The sequence below is a fragment of the Taudactylus pleione genome, unplaced genomic scaffold (assembly GCF_031769625.1).
Source record: "Taudactylus pleione unplaced genomic scaffold, aTauple2 ptg001693l, whole genome shotgun sequence".
NCBI lineage: Eukaryota > Metazoa > Chordata > Amphibia > Anura > Myobatrachidae > Taudactylus > Taudactylus pleione.
The window spans coordinates 152672-170037 of NW_028286090.1; the positions used below are offsets into that span (position 1 = coordinate 152672).

Genomic DNA, 17366 nt, shown 5'->3' on the forward strand with positions numbered 1-17366 from the left:
TGAATGGGCTCTGTATGACATAACCCGAATGGGCTCTGTGTGATATAAAATGAATGGGCTCTGTGTGACATAACCTGAATGGGCTCTGTGTGGCATAACCTGAATGGGCTCTGTGTGGCATAACCTGAATGGGCTCTGTGTGGCATAACCTGAATGGGCTCTGTGTGACATAACCTGAATGGGCTCTGTGTGACATAACCTGAATGGGCTCTGTGTGATATAAAATGAATGGGCTCTGTGTGACATAACCTGAATGGTCTCTGTGTGGCATAGCCTGAATGGGCTCTGTGTGGCATAACCTGAATGGGCTCTGTGTGATATAAAATGAATGGGCTCTGTGTGACATAACCTGAATGGGCTCTGTGTGACATAACCTGAATGGGCTCTGTATGACATAACCCGAATGGGCTCTGTGTGGCATAACCCGAATGGGCTCTGTGTGGCATAACCCGAATGGGCTCTGTGTGGCATAACCTGTGTGATATAAAATGAATGGGCTCTGTGTGGCATAACCTGCATGGGGTCAGTGTGATATAAAATGAATGGGCTCTGTGTGGGTGCAAATGTGTGTGTATTTTCATTTTTTTTTACTGCTAGGGGGGGCCCTGTCAAGATCTTGCTATGTGGCCCACAAAGTTCTAGTTACGCCCTTGCATGCAAACACAGAGGCTCTGGATTTAATATGAATATGCATGAGTCACCAAGTTTGCTAAGACTGAGGGCAAAATTATACTATTGTAGCTTTCTCACAGGTTTTTGGCAGACTGTCAGTTTCCTCTGAACCTGTGTAATTTAAGTATGTCCCCATTTTTAGGGATTCTGTGACAGTGTGCGGCCCTGACGAAATTCAAACCTAATCTTGGTCACATTACACCACCATGCCAAATTTGTTGGAGCTAGGTCCAAACCTCTGTGCATGCATAAAGGACAGATAGACAGACAGACTGACATGCTCTCTCGCTTATTATATACATATCATTTTATATCCAAAACAACCATCCTGGAGCCCAATGGTGTACAAAGTGCAGGACACTAAACGTTATCTCTGTGTGACATATCATGGCTTATGTATTATCTGTCCTTCACTATGTACTCTGCCCTCATCAGCAGGAGTCACAGCAACAGCACTCTGTACACTAACCACTAACTGCTGCCGTCTCTTCTGTGTACCTCCATTATAATGCACCTGTCACCAGTAACAGTAATGTGCTCTGTACTGCGCCACTGACAGTCTCTTCTGTGTACCTCCATTATAGTGCACCTGTCACCAGTAACAGTAATGTGCTCTGTACTGCGCCACTGACCGTCTCTTCTGTGTACCTCCATTATAGTGCACCTGTCACCAGTAACAGTAATGTGCTCTGTACTGCGCCACTGACCGTCTCTTCTGTGTACCTCCATTATAGTGCACCTGTCACCAGTAACAGTAACGTGCTCTGTACTGTGCCAATGGCCGTCTCTTCTGTGTACCTTCATTATAGTGCACCTGTCACCAGTAACAGTAATGCGCTCTGTACTGTGCCAATGGCCGTCTCTTCTGTGTACCTCCATTATAGTGCACCTGTCACCAGTAACAGTAATGTGCTCTGTACTGCGCCACTGACCGTCTCTTCTGTGTACCTCCATTATAGTGCACCTGTCACCAGTAACAGTAACGTGCTCTGTACTGTGCCAATGGCCGTCTCTTCTGTGTACCTTCATTATAGTGCACCTGTCACCAGTAACAGTAATGCGCTCTGTACTGCGCCAATGGCCGTCTCTTCTGTGTACCTCCATTATAGTGCACCTGTCACCAGTAACAGTAACGTGCTCTGTACTACGCCACTGGCCGTCTCTTCTGTGTACCTCCATTATAGTGCACCTGTCACCAGTAACAGTAACGTGCTCTGTACTGCGCCACTGGCCGTCTCTTCTGTGTACCTCCATTATAGTGCACCTGTCACCAGTAACAGTAACGTGCTCTGTACTACGCCACTGGCCGTCTCTTCTGTGTACCTCCATTATAGTGCACCTGTCACCAGTAACGTGCTCTGTACTGCGTCACTGGCCGTCTCTTCTGTGTACCTCCATTATAGTGCACCTGTCACCAGTAACAGTAACGTGCTCTGTACTGCGCCACTGGCCGTCTCTTCTGTGTACCTCCATTATAGTGCACCTGTCACCAGTAACAGTAACGTGCTCTGTACTGTGCCAATGGCCGTCTCTGCCAATGACAGGGCAGAAGCTGACTCAACACGAGCCAGGCAGGGTGCGGGAGCCATGGTGCTACCAGACTGCTCTGTCATAGGCCTGGGGATGTCACCTAATAAATAGGATATGTACATACACTACTTTTGTGTTGCTGAGGGCAACGTTACAGCTACTGTGTTCTAACCAGCTCTGACTTGTCACACGTCCACACAGTTACCTATAGCGTTGTCTGTGCACGGATGATCTGAGCCATTATCACACTATAATACCTACATGTACACACAGTTACCTATAGCGGTGTCTGTGCACGGATGATCTGAGCCATTATCACACTATAATACCTACATGTACACACAGTTACCTATAGCAGTGTCTGTGCACGGATGATCTGAGCCATTATCACGCTGTAATACCTACATGTACACACAGTTACCTATAGCGGTGTCTGAGCACGGATGATCTGAGCTATTATCACGCTATAATACCTACATGTACACACAGTTACCTATAGCGGTGTCTGTGCACGGATGATCTGAGCCATTATCACACTATAATACCTACATGTACACACAGTTACATATAGCGGTGTCTGCGCACGGATGACCTGAGCCATTATCACACTATAATACCTACATGTACACACAGTTACCTATAGCGGTGTCTGTGCACGGATGATCTGAGCCATTATCACGCTATAATACCTACATGTACACACAGTTACCTATAGCGGTGTCTGTGCACGGATGATCTGAGCCATTATCACGCTATAATAGCTACATGTACACACAGTTACCTATAGCGGTGTCTGTGCACGGATGATCTGAGCCATTATCACACTATAATACCTACATGTACACACAGTTACCTATAGCAGTGTCTGTGCACGGATGATCTGAGCCATTATCACGCTGTAATACCTACATGTACACACAGTTACCTATAGCGGTGTCTGAGCACGGATGATCTGAGCTATTATCACGCTATAATACCTACATGTACACACAGTTACCTATAGCGGTGTCTGTGCACGGATGATCTGAGCCATTATCACACTATAATACCTACATGTACACACAGTTACATATAGCGGTGTCTGCGCACGGATGACCTGAGCCATTATCACGCTATAATACCTACATGTACACACAGTTACCTATAGCGGTGTCTGTGCACGGATGATCTGAGCCATTATCACACTATAATACCTACATGTACACACAGTTACCTATAGCGGTGTCTGTGCACGGATGATCTGAGCCATTATCACGCTATAATACCTACATGTACACACAGTTACCTATAGCGGTGTCTGTGCACGGATGATCTGAGCCATTATCACGCTATAATACCTACATGTACACACAGTTACCTATAGCGGTGTCTGTGCACGGATGATCTGAGCCATTATCACGCTATAATACCTACATGTACACACAGTTACCTATAGCGGTGTCTGTGCACGGATGATCTGAGCCATTATCACACTATAATACCTACATGTACACACAGTTACCTATAGCAGTGTCTGTGCACGGATGACCTGAGCCATTATCACACTATAATACCTACATGTACACACAGTTACCTATAGCGGTGTCTGTGCACGGATGATCTGAGCCATTATCACACTATAATACCTACATGTACACACAGTTACCTATAGCGGTGTCTGTGCACGGATGATCTGAGCCATTATCACACTATAATACCTACATGTACACACAGTTACCTATAGCGGTGTCTGTGCACGGATGATCTGAGCCATTATCACACTATAATACCTACATGTACACACAGTTACCTATAGCGGTGTCTGTGCACGGATGATCTGAGCCATTATCACACTATAATACCTACATGTACACACAGTACGACAAGCCACATTCTCATCACTCTGATCGTTCATTTTTCATTTCAATCATATATGAGGCAAAACCCAGCAGCAGAGTTGTCTGATTTAACCCAAATGATTTAAAAAAATATATATTATTTTTTTTATATTATGCTGTGACCATAGGCACCGGGGCTTCTTAACTAAAAATCCTGTTATAAGGGAACCCTCCTGGTATTATTCTTGTTGCTTGTGGTCTTCATTTGAGTAAGCTGAGCCAATACAGTAAATGAACACACAACATAGAAATAGGGAGGGTGAACCACATCATATAGGTACTATATCTGCCTAACGTCAGCTAATACTCCACAAACTCCTCCCCTAACAATCCTATAGGACAGGAGAAAACCACAACTAACATTCTCAATCTTAAAGGGTAAACACTCTAAAGCTACATACACACATAAAGATCATCTGTCCAACCAGACAACTAGTTCATTGGTTGGAATGAGAATCTGGTAACGTATGATAGCAAATGACAATCAGCAATTTGCTCTCAGACGCCGGAAAATGGACAAAAACTGTTGTTGGAACAAATAGTTTAGATCAAACATTTAACAAACTTGTCTGACGTCATTTTCATCTGTTTTCTGGCATTTAGGAGCAAATTACTGATCATATACTCCGATACGTTACCAGATTCTCATTCCAACCAATCAGCTAGTTGGCTGGTTGGACAGATAATCTTTACGTGTATGTGCAGCATAACGCATTAAAGTGACAATCCCCAGAGAGACAGCTCATGTTGTAATCTCCTTCATGTTTATTTCAGTACAAACCCTCCAGTCCTACAGAGACGAGCGGAAGGAAGGAAGACTTAGGGATAAATGTAATAGAGCGCGAGCCGCTGGGGGAATATATGCGGCTATGCCTGTATAACCAGCTTGGGTCAGCCTCTAACATACTTAGCATTCTCACGTGTATTTCCGCAGTGGCGCCGGCTCGCGCTCTATTACATTTAGCCCTTAGTCTGGCTCTTTTGATGAGATAAAAAATCCTATTAATTTTGGGTTGTTAATGTTAGAAAGCATTAAAACATGGCTGATGAAGGTGTGTAATACCGAGCAATGCTTTATAGTATTAATGTAATAAGCAGGATTCCATTTTTTTCCATTAAAACATTACTGCGAAAAAAAAAAAAAAACAGTTTAAAAAACAAAACAAAAATTTACAAACTAACAAATAAAACGTATTTTTGGGTTTATTCCTCCTGAACCCTGGGGCTCTGGAATCATCACGATGGGGATGTCGCTCTCTCCTGTATTTGGGTGCTGATGCTTCTTTGCTTACTTGGATAGTTTAGGGGGGGGGGGGCCTGGACTGCACCCCCTAGCTACTCGTAATGGGATGTGCTACCTAACTGAGACTTAATACTACAACAACGAAATAAAGGAGAGCAGGTACATCATACAACCAGTCATAATTATACATCATATACCAGGTTTTAGCATACATTTGCCCAAAGTTATGAGCCACCCCAGGGCATCACACAGAAGAAAGATAGCAGTGAAGTGTTAGGTAAGTGAGAGTGGCTGCTTAGTGCTAGGTAAGTGAGAGTGGCTGCTTAGTGCTAGGTAAGTGAGAGTGGCTGCTTAGTGCTAGGTAAGTGAGAGTGGCTGCTTAGTGCTAGGTAAGTGAGAGTGGCTGCTTAGTGCTAGGTAGGTGAGAGTGGCTGCTTAGTGTTAGGTAAGTGAGAGTGGCTTAGTGTTAGGTAAGTGAGAGTGGCTGCTTAGTGCTAGGTAAGTGAGAGTGGCTGCTTAGTGCTAGGTAAGTGAGAGTGGCTGCTTAGTGCTAGGTAAGTGAGAGTGGCTGCTTAGTGCTAGGTAAGTGAGAGTGGCTGCTTAGTGCTAGGTAGGTGAGAGTGGCTGCTTAGTGTTAGGTAAGTGAGAGTGGCTGCTTAGTGTTAGGTAAGTGAGAGTGGCTGCTTAGTGTTAGGTAAGTGAGAGTGGCTGCTTAGTGCTAGGTAAGTGAGAGTGGCTGCTTAGTGCTAGGTAAGTGAGAGTGGCTGCTTAGTGCTAGGTAAGTGAGAGTGGCTGCTTAGTGCTAGGTAAGTGAGAGTGGCTGCTTAGTGCTAGGTAAGTGAGAGTGGCTGCTTAGTGCTAGGTAAGTGAGAGTGGCTGCTTAGTGTTAGGTAAGTGAGAGTGGCTGCTTAGTGTTAGGTAAGTGAGAGTGGCTTCTTAGTGCTAGGTAAGTGAGAGTGGCTGCTTAGTGCTAGGTAAGTGAGAGTGGCTGCTTAGTGTTAGGTAAGTGAGAGTGGCTGCTTAGTGTTAGGTAAGTGAGAGTGGCTGCTTAGTGTTAGGTAAGTGAGAGTGGCTGCTTAGTGTTAGGTAAGTGAGAGTGGCTGCTTAGTGCTAGGTAAGTGAGAGTGGCTGCTTAGTGCTAGGTAAGTGAGAGTGGCTGCTTAGTGCTAGGTAAGTGAGAGTGGCTGCTTAGTGCTAGGTAAGTGAGAGTGGCTGCTTAGTGCTAGGTAAGTGAGAGTGGCTGCTTAGTGTTAGGTAAGTGAGAGTGGCTGCTTAGTGTTAGGTAAGTGAGAGTGGCTGCTTAGTGTTAGGTAGGTGAGAGTGGCTGCTTAGTGTTAGGTAAGTGAGAGTGGCTTAGTGTTAGGTAAGTGAGAGTGGCTGCTTAGTGCTAGGTAAGTGAGAGTGGCTGCTTAGTGTTAGGTAAGTGAGAGTGGCTGCTTAGTGCTAGGTAAGTGAGAGTGGCTGCTTAGTGCTAGGTAAGTGAGAGTGGCTGCTTAGTGCTAGGTAAGTGAGAGTGGCTGCTTAGTGCTAGGTAAGTGAGAGTGGCTGCTTAGTGCTAGGTAAGTGAGAGTGGCTGCTTAGTGCTAGGTAAGTGAGAGTGGCTGCTTAGTGCTAGGTAAGTGAGAGTGGCTGCTTAGTGTTAGGTAAGTGAGAGTGGCTGCTTAGTGCTAGGTAAGTGAGAGTGGCTGCTTAGTGCTAGGTAAGTGAGAGTGGCTGCTTAGTGCTAGGTAAGTGAGAGTGGCTGCTTAGTGCTAGGTAAGTGAGAGTGGCTGCTTAGTGCTAGGTAAGTGAGAGTGGCTGCTTAGTGCTAGGTAAGTGAGAGTGGCTGCTTAGTGCTAGGTAAGTGAGAGTGGCTGCTTAGTGTTATGTAAGTGAGATTGGCTGCTTAGTGCTAGGTAAGTGAGAGTGGCTGCTTAGTGCTAGGTAAGTGAGAGTGGCTGCTTAGTGCTAGGTAAGTGAGAGTGGCTGCTTAGTGCTAGGTAGGTGAGAGTGGCTGCTAAGTGTTAGGTAAGTGAGAGTGGCTGCTTAGTGCTAGGTAAGTGAGAGTGGCTGCTTAGTGTTAGGTAAGTGAGAGTGGCTGCTTAGTGATAGGTAAGTGAGAGTGGCTGCTTAGTGTTAGGTAGGTGAGAGTGGCTGCTTAGTGTTAGGTAAGTGAGAGTGGCTGCTTAGTGTTAGGTAAGTGAGAGTGGCTGCTTAGTGCTAGGTAAGTGAGAGTGGCTGCTTAGTGCTAGGTAAGTGAGAGTGGCTGCTTAGTGCTAGGTAAGTGAGAGTGGCTGCTTAGTGCTAGGTAAGTGAGAGTGGCTGCTTAGTGCTAGGTAAGTGAGAGTGGCTGCTTAGTGCTAGGTAAGTGAGAGTGGCTGCTTAGTGCTAGGTAAGTGAGAGTGGCTGCTTAGTGTTAGGTAAGTGAGAGTGGCTGCTTAGTGCTAGGTAAGTGAGAGTGGCTGCTTAGTGCTAGGTAAGTGAGAGTGGCTGCTTAGTGCTAGGTAAGTGAGAGTGGCTGCTTAGTGCTAGGTAAGTGAGAGTGGCTGCTTAGTGCTAGGTAAGTGAGAGTGGCTGCTTAGTGCTAGGTAAGTGAGAGTGGCTGCTTAGTGTTATGTAAGTGAGATTGGCTGCTTAGTGCTAGGTAAGTGAGAGTGGCTGCTTAGTGCTAGGTAAGTGAGAGTGGCTGCTTAGTGCTAGGTAAGTGAGAGTGGCTGCTTAGTGCTAGGTAAGTGAGAGTGGCTGCTTAGTGCTAGGTAGGTGAGAGTGGCTGCTAAGTGTTAGGTAAGTGAGAGTGGCTGCTTAGTGCTAGGTAAGTGAGAGTGGCTGCTTAGTGTTAGGTAAGTGAGAGTGGCTGCTTAGTGATAGGTAAGTGAGAGTGGCTGCTTAGTGTTAGGTAAGTGAGAGTGGCTGCTTAGTGTTAGGTAGGTGAGAGTGGCTGCTTAGTGTTAGGTAAGTGAGAGTGGCTGCTTAGTGCTAGGTAAGTGAGAGTGGCTGCTTAGTGCTAGGTAAGTGAGAGTGGCTGCTTAGTGCTAGGTAAGTGAGAGTGGCTGCTTAGTGCTAGGTAAGTGAGAGTGGCTGCTTAGTGCTAGGTAAGTGAGAGTGGCTGCTTAGTGCTAGGTAAGTGAGAGTGGCTGCTTAGTGTTAAAAGTGAAGGAAAAGTGAAAAATGTATGAAAATGTTACATAAATAAAAAACAAAGTGATATAAAGTGATAACACTTATTTTTAACACTTTATATCACTCTATGTTTGTTTTCTATTTATGTAACATTTTCATAAATTTGTCACTTTTCTAACACTTCACTGCTATCTTTCAAATGTGGGGTGGTCTGGCTGGGCTGGTGTCGGGGTGCCCCACGCCCCAGACATGAACCCCTATAAGGATAGGGACTTACCCGAGGTGGTTACCTTGACGTTGGTGGGTAAGCTCATAACTTTGGCCACATTTATCCCCAAACCCTCCTATACAGTATGATGTATAGTTATTAGACGGTTGTATGGTGGTTGTATGCTTTACTTGGATACTACAACACACAGGGGCAGATGTACTAAGCTCTGGGAAGTGATAAAGTGCAGAGTGATAAACCACCAGCCACGCAGCTCCTAACTGTCATGTTACAGGCTGTGTTTGAAAAATGAGTTACGAGCTGATAGGTTGGTTGTTTATCACTCTGCACTTTATCACGTCCCAGAGATTCATACATCTGTCCCATTATCCTAAGTCCCTGAAAATAACCCTAACGATAACCACACCGGGCTAATGTGGAGACTGAACGTGTTTGCACCCCTTTTCGCTTGACATAGGCCGGTATTAAATTAGTCCCAATAAATTTTCGCGAGTGAAAAATGGGACCCATGTTTTACGTTTCAGGCAATTTAATTAGAGCACCCCCCCCCCCCCGGAAACATATCTGTTTTTGGGTGCAAACACATGGAAAACACATGGAATCCGTGAGAGGTTCATGGAGCTATATATTTCGCTTGCTGCATCCCAAAAACAGGCAAATTACCTGGGAATTTTTTATGGAGCCTGCTAAGGTCAATTCCTGATGCAGTCGGGCTTTGGGGCTAATTGGACAGCCCCAGGGAATCAATACCGGGGAAGGAGGGAGACTATATCTGTACTAGGGATATACAGGGGGATATGGCAGTACTGGAGATACCGGGGAAGGGGGGGGGGGTTGACTATATCTGTACTCGGGATATACAGGGGGATATGGCAGTACTGGAGATACCGGGGAAGGGGGGGAGACTATATCTGTACTAGGGATATGGTAGTACTGGAGATACCGGGGAAGGGGGGGGGGGGGAGACTATATCTGTGCTAGAGATATACAGGGGGGATATGGCAGCACTGGAGATACCGGGGAAGGAGGGAGACTATATCTGTACTAGAGATATACAGGGGGATGTGGCAGTACTGGAGATACCGGGGAAGGGGGGAGACTATATCTGTACTAGAGATATACAGGGGGATATGGCAGTACTGGAGATACCGGGGAAGGGGGGAGACTATATCTGTACTAGGGATATACGGGGAATATGGCAGTACTGGAGATACCGAGGAAGGGGGGAGACTATATCTGTACTAGAGATATACAGGGGGATATGGCAGTGCTGGAGATACCGGGGAAGGGGGGGGGGTGGAGACTATATCTGTACTAGGGATATACAGGGGGATATGGCAGCACTGGAGATACCGGGGAAGGGGGGGGGGGGGGGAGACTATATCTGTACTAGGGATATACAGGGGGATATGGCAGCACTGGAGATACCGCGGAAGGAGGGAGACTATATCTGTACTAGAGATATACAGGGGGATATGGCAGTACTGGAGATAGCGGGGAAGGGGGGAGGGAGACTATATCTGTACTAGAGATATACAGTGGAATATGGCAGTACTGGAGATACCGAGGAAGGGGGAAGACTATATCTGTACTAGGGATATACAGGGGGGGATATGGTAGTACTGGAGATACCAGGGAAGGGGGGAGACTATATCTGTACTAGGGACATACAGGGTTGGATATGGTAGTACTGGAGATACCGGGGAAGGAGGGAGACTATATCTGTACTAGAGATATACAGGGGGATATGGCAGTACTGAAGATACCGGGGAAGGAGGGAGGAGACTATATCTGTACTAGAGATATACAGGGGGATATGGCAGTACTGGAGATACCGGGGAAGGGGAGGGAGACTATATCTGTACTAGAGATATACAAGGGGATAACAAGAGATATGGTAAGAACTTACCTTTGTTATCTCTGTTTCTACGAAGTCCATAGGGTCCACAGGGTTGACCTTGGGGGGGTATAGCTGGATCTGGATCCACGGGCACCACGCAGTTAAAGCTTTGCTGCTCCCAGGATGCACTTGGGTCCGTCCTCCTCTATACCCCGCCCCGGCCACAGGCACCTCAGTTGGTAAGCAGCTAAGGCCGGAGGAGGAGACTAAACAGAGAGAAGGAAGACTGGAACACACAAGAAACCATACTCACAGAAATGGGAGACGGAAAACCGGTGACCAGCCACACAGCCCATTTGAAGCCAGGTGCGTCAGGGCGGGCGCCCTGTGGACCCTATGGACTTCGTAGAAACAGAGATAACAAAGGTAAGTTCTTACCATATCTCTTGTTTTCTACTTCAGGGTCCATAGGGGGTCCACAGGGTTGACCTTGGGGATGTCCCAAAGCAGTTCAACTAAGGGCGGGGACGCTCCTGTGCTGAAAGGAGTACCCGGCGCCCAAAGGATGCATCCTGAGAGGCGAAGGTGTCAAACGCATAAAACCTCAAAAACGTCTGAATTGAAGACCAAGTAGCCGCCTTACACAGCTGAACAGCGGAGGCGCCACGTCTAGCAGCCCAAGAGGGACCCACAGAACGAGTGGAATGAGCCTTAACAGAGGCTGGCACAGGTAAACCCTCCTGCGCATAAGCCTCACAAATAACTGAACGAAGCCAACGGGCTAACGTTTGCTTGTTGGCAGGCCAACCCCTCTTGTGAAAACCGAAGAGGACAAACAAAGAATCCGACTTCCTAACCGAAGCAGTCCGGTCCACATAGATTCTAAGTGCCCGGACCACATCCAAGGAAGCCTCACCAGCAGAAAGATCAGGTGACTGAAAAGCTGGCACAACAAGTTCCTGATTAATGTGGAACTTTGAAACCACTTTGGGCAAAAACTCAGGACGCGTGCGGAGCACTGCCCTGTCCTGGTGAAAAATCAGAAAAGGAGGGCGACAGGAAAGCGCCCCCAATTCTGAAACCCTCCTGGCCGAAGCAATTGCCAGGAGAAAAATGGTCTTAAACGTCAGCCACTTGAGCTCCACCGACTCAAGCGGCTCAAAAGGAGGACCCTGCAAGACCCTCAGTACCACCGTCAAGTCCCACGGAGCCACCGGAGGCACGAAGGGAGGCTGGATCCTGAGAACACCTTGGAAAAAGGTGTAAACATCTGGCAGTGTAGCAATCCGTCGCTGAAACCACACGGACAAAGCAGACACATGAACCTTCAGAGAGGCCAGGCGTAAGCCGAGGTCCAAACCCGATTGAAGAAATTCCAAGATTCTGGAAACCCGGAACACCTGCGGATCATAGTTTCTGGATTCACACCACTGAAAATAAGTGCGCCACACCCTGTGGTAAATCCGCGCGGAGGCAGGCTTGCGTGCCCTAAGCATGGTACCAATCACTGAACTGGAGAAACCCCGAGACCTCAAGACGGCTGTCTCAAGAGCCACGCCGTCAAAGACAGCCGACCCAGATCCGGGTAAAGGCAGGGCCCCTGAGACAACAGGTCCCGACGCTGAGGAAGAAGGTACGGAGCGTCGATGGAGAGGCACCTCAGATCGGAGTACCAAGGACGTCTGGGCCACGCCGGAGCCTCCAGCACGAGCGTGCCGCCGTCCTGCTTGAATTTCCGCAGAACCCGAGGAAGTAAGGATATCGGAGGAAACAGATACGCCAGGTGAAACGTCCATTTCACCGACAGAGCGTCTACCAGACAGGCGCCTGCGTCTCTTGTCCTTGACCCGTAAACGGGCAACTTGTGATTGTGACGGGAGGCCATCAAGTCCAGCTCCGGCAGCCCCCACCTGTCCACGAGTAGCTGAAACACCTCTGGGTGAAGCGACCATTCCCCGGGATGCACATCGTGATGGCTGAGGAAGTCCGCCTCCCAATTGAGGACTCCGGGAATGAAGACTGCCGAGATCGCTGGAACGTGACACTCCGCCCAAGCAAGAATGCGAGACACCTCCGACATTGCTGCCCGACTGCGAGTTCCCCCTTGGTGGTTGATGTACGCCACCGTGGTAGCGTTGTCGGACTGCACCTGAACCGCCCTTCCGTGAAGAGCGGGGCCTGACGACTGCAGGGCCCTGTACACAGCCCGCAGTTCCAGGATGTTGATGGGGAGAAGTGCTTCTTCCGCGGACCAACGACCCTGAAGCGATAATGAGCCGGTCACTGCCCCCCAACCCCGAAGACTGGCATCCGTCGTGAGCAGGACCCAGTCCGGGATCCAAAAGGGGCGCCCCTCGACCAGATGCACACTCTGAAGCCACCAAGCCAAAGACTGCCGAACCTCCGCGGACAACACCAGCATCTGAGAGCGGATCCGGTGAGGTAACCCGTTCCATTCCGATAGAATCAGCGCCTGCAGGGGCCGGGAATGGAACTGGGCAAATTCCACCATGTCGAATGTCGACACCATGGACCCCAGAACTCTCATAGCTGAATGGACCGACAGGCGGCAACTGCTCAGGCAACTGTGTATCCGCAGCTGCAGGGAGGAGACCTTCTCTGGAGTCAGGAAAATCCGCTGCTGACGAGAATCCAGCAGGGCTCCCAAATGAACCATCCGCTGTGATGGAATCAGGGAGGACTTCTTCCAGTTTATCAACCACCCGTGTGCTTGAAGACAAGCAATGGTCAGGTGGAGATGTCGAAGAAGCACCTCCGGGGAGCTCGCCAGCAGCAGAAGATCGTCCAGGTACGGCAACAGCCGTAGACCCTGACCCCGAAGGTGGGCAGCCATAACCGCCATCACCTTGGTGAACACCCTCGGAGCCGTGGAAAGGCCAAAAGGCAACGCCCGAAATTGGTAGTGATGGTTCAGGATAGCGAACCTCAGATACCGCTGATGTGCCGGTGCTATGGGCACATGGAGATAGGCGTCCTGGATATCGAGGGAGACCATATAATCCCCGGGTTCCATCGCCAGAATGATGGAACGTAACGTTTCCATCCTGAACCTGGGAACTCTGAGGTATCTGTTCAGAGACTTCAAATTCAGGATAGGGCGATGAGAACCATTGGGTTTCTGTACCAGAAACAGAGTAGAATAGTACCCCGTCCCGCGCTGAGACTGCGGAACGGGAACAATGACCCCTGCTTGTAGCAAGGATTCTATAGCTACCTGAATCTGACCAGCTTTGGTCTTGTCCAGAGAAGGACTCGTACAGAAAAACTGGTGCGGCGGCCTGAACCGAAAAGACAGGGCGTACCCCTGAGAGACTACTTCTCGAACCCAGGCATCCGTGGTGGTATTGTGCCAACACTGGGCGAATTGGAGAAGTCGGCCTCCCACTCTGGGGTCCCCCAGAGAGAGGCCCGTCCCATCAGGCAGCAGGCTTATCCTCCTGCTTGGAAGAAGGGCGTCGAGCACTCCATGCTTGCTTCTTGGGCTTGGGTGCGGCCTTGGTCGCCGAATGTCTCGGGAAGGACTGGCCCTTGGCCTTACCCTGAACCCGAAAGGACCGAAAGGCAGAGCTCCTCACTTTAGCCGGCGCAGAGGCCGAAGGGAGAAAAGCCGACTTGGACTTAGCCAAAGTATCCACTATTCTGTCCAAATCCGGACCAAATAGTAAATCACCATTAAAAGGCAAGGCCTCCAGACCCTTTTTTGAATCTGCATCAGCCCTCCAGGACCTCAGCCACAGGGAGCGCCGAGCAGATACCGCTGCAGCCGACACCCTAGAAGTGAGCAGGCTGGCATCCAAAGACGCTTCCCCAATATAGGAAGCTGCATCCCGCATCTGTCCCACTAACGCTCTCTGGATATCCGGAGCCTCATCAGGAAAGGTATCCTCCAAGGTATCCTCAATGGCTTTAGCCACCCAGGAGATAGCCATGGACGGGCGAGCCACCGCCCCGGAAAGAGAATAAATGGACTTTAAACAAGTCTCCACCTTCCTGTCCGTGGGATCCTTCAAAGAGGAGATAGACGGCAATGGCAACGTCGCGCTTTTGATCAAGCGGGTAACGTGGGAATCCACCGCCGGCGGAGTTTCCCATTTCCTGCAATGAGCTTCAGGAAAAGGATAGTTCGCCGCCAACCTCTTCTGTGGATGGAACCTCTTACTAGGTAATTGCCAGGCCGCCGCCATATGATCCGATAATTGATCAGACAGGGGGAACACAGTTGAGGTCACCTTGGCCTTTTTAAAATTAGGAAACTTCGACCTAGGGGCCGGCGCATCATCCTCAACATGTAGGATAGCCCGCACCGCCCTAACTAAGGCTGGAACATTAAGGGAGGACTTAGCTTCCACCTCCTGCCCCATGACATCAGAGTCAGAGTCCTCATGGATTTCTCCATCATCTGAGGACACTTCCGAGTCCGACAACTGCGCAGCTAGTGAACTCACAACCGGACGTTTAGACACCCTTGGTGGCACATCACCTTGCAACATGGACTGAAACGCCGAGGATGAAGCCGCCAGACTCTGTACGGAGCTGGATAGAACATCCACCCAAGGCGGAGGCTGCAAAGGCACTACAGACTGACACGTCCCTGGGGAAGACTGCACATACACAGGCAGTCCCGAGTAAGGACCCACAGTCTGGGCCCCGGGGGAAGACCGCAACATTTGTGGAACCCTCGGGGAATGGGGGATGGTGGGCTGCGGTAACGCCCTAGAAGGGACCGCTGATGGGACTGATAACCGGTCCGCAATAGACGCCAGCACCTGTGAAAACATCGCCCAAGGAGGGTCCTGTGATACAGGGGGGTTGGAGGGGCCCGGTACCAGCTGGCACCACCCGCACAGACCATCCTGAGATAAGTCCTCCCCATCAACTCCAGCAGCACAGCGTCTGCAGGAAAATAGCACAGGAGCCACAGAGCGCTCAGTCTCCTCATCAGACATGATACCGTAAATCACAAGAAACAGGTATCACCAGAGGAATTACGGTTTTAACACCAGCGCACTCACCAGTATGCGACACAACAGCCCAGATATGGTACTGTGTAGCACACAACAGTATGTGACTGACCCCACAAATACGTGTTTTATATATGTGAGGGTCTCAGAAAAACACCCTTCCCCCACACACCTGCCGGGCCGTAGGAGAAGGAAAGGGATAGTTATAAGCTGACAGTAAGGAGAATAAGTCACAGACAGGCAGCACTAGCAATAGTCACATACAATGCAGAAAAGTTATACTCACTGCACCTTCCGCTACAATCAACCGCCCAGATTCAGTGTCTGGGAGGGCTATAGCGCTGTGTACACTGTCCTTTAGCAGGGGAGAGGTACACAGGGGGACCGGTCCACTTGATACCGCCTGGGAGTCTGCGATGTGCCAGTAAAGATGGCCGCCGGAGACCTCAGAGGAGGAGTGGCCGTAAGATAAGAGCAGCTCAGCGACGCCAGACTCCTAGTTGAAAGGCGCGCTGAGCTGAGGGGAGGAGCCGCTAGACAGGGAAGGCTGCCTCCCCTGGCTAGCAATTAACCCCCGGGTTGCCGGTCCCGCTACCAGCCTGATACCCTGGTGGTCTAGCGGACACGCGGGGTATTCCTCAATTAAGGGGGAGCCCGCCGCCGCCGCTAGCGCCTCCGGTCTGTCCCCAGAGACCGGAGGCTCCTGACTGCATTGAAGTATCCGCGGGCCGCCGCACGCGGCGACCCGCGGCTTACCTGATCCCCGTCGCGTCCGGCAGCAGTCAAGGGAGTCCCCAGAGCCCGGCTAGTACAGGCTCTGGGGTCCCGCCGCGATCCCCAGAGCTGTACTGGCGTCGCGGCGCCAGCGGGGAGAAGGAGCGGCAGCGTGGACGTCCTAAAGGACAGTCTGATGCTGCCGCTCTAACAGTGTAAAAAAAGTAGAAAAAAATAAAAAATTTCTCTTTTAAAATAAAGCTTAGGGGCTGCTCCTGCAGCCCCACTGCGACAGGGTGACCCGACTCCGGCCGGGCACCAACTAAAACTGAGGTGCCTGTGGCCGGGGCGGGGTATAGAGGAGGACGGACCCAAGTGCATCCTGGGAGCAGCAAAGCTTTAACTGCGTGGTGCCCGTGGATCCAGATCCAGCTATACCCCCCCAAGGTCAACCCTGTGGACCCCCTATGGACCCTGAAGTAGAAATGGCAGTACTGGGGATACCGGGGAAGGGGGGGGGGGGAGAGATTATATCTGTACTAGGGATATACAGGGGGATATGGCAGTACTGGAGACACCGGGGAAGGGGGGGGGACGGACTATATCTGTACTAGGGATATACGGGGGATATGGTAGTACTGGAGACACCGAGGAAGGGGGAAGACTATATCTGTACTAGGGATATACAGGGGGGGATATGGTAGTACTGGAGATACCAGGGAAGGGGGGAGACTATATCTGTACTAGGGACATACAGGGGGATATGGTAGTACTGGAGATACCGGGGAAGGAGGGAGACTATATCTGTACTAGAGATATACAGGGGGATATGGTAGTACTGGAGATACCGGGGAAGGAGGGAGACTATATCTGTACTAGAGATATACAGGGGGATATGGTAGTACTGGAGATACCGGGGAAGGGGGGGAGACTATATCTGTACTAGAGATATACAGGGGGATATGGCAGTACTGGAGATACCGGGGAAGGGGGGGAGACTATATCTGTACTAGAGATATACAGGGGGATATGGCAGTACTGGAGATACCGGGGAAGGGGGAAGACTATATCTGTACTAGAGATATACAGGGGGATATGGCAGTACTGAAGATACCGGGGAAGGGGAGGGAGACTATATCTGTACTAGAGATATACAGGGGGATATGGCAGTACTGGGGAT

General features: G+C 49.7%; 1 protein-coding gene across 1 annotated transcript in view; it reads right to left on the reverse strand.

Annotated features, from left to right (window-relative positions):
- GBA2 (glucosylceramidase beta 2) overlaps positions 1–17366 on the reverse strand; it is a 164556-nt gene that overhangs the window by 104917 nt on the left and 42273 nt on the right. The gene's annotated exons all lie outside the window — the stretch shown is intronic.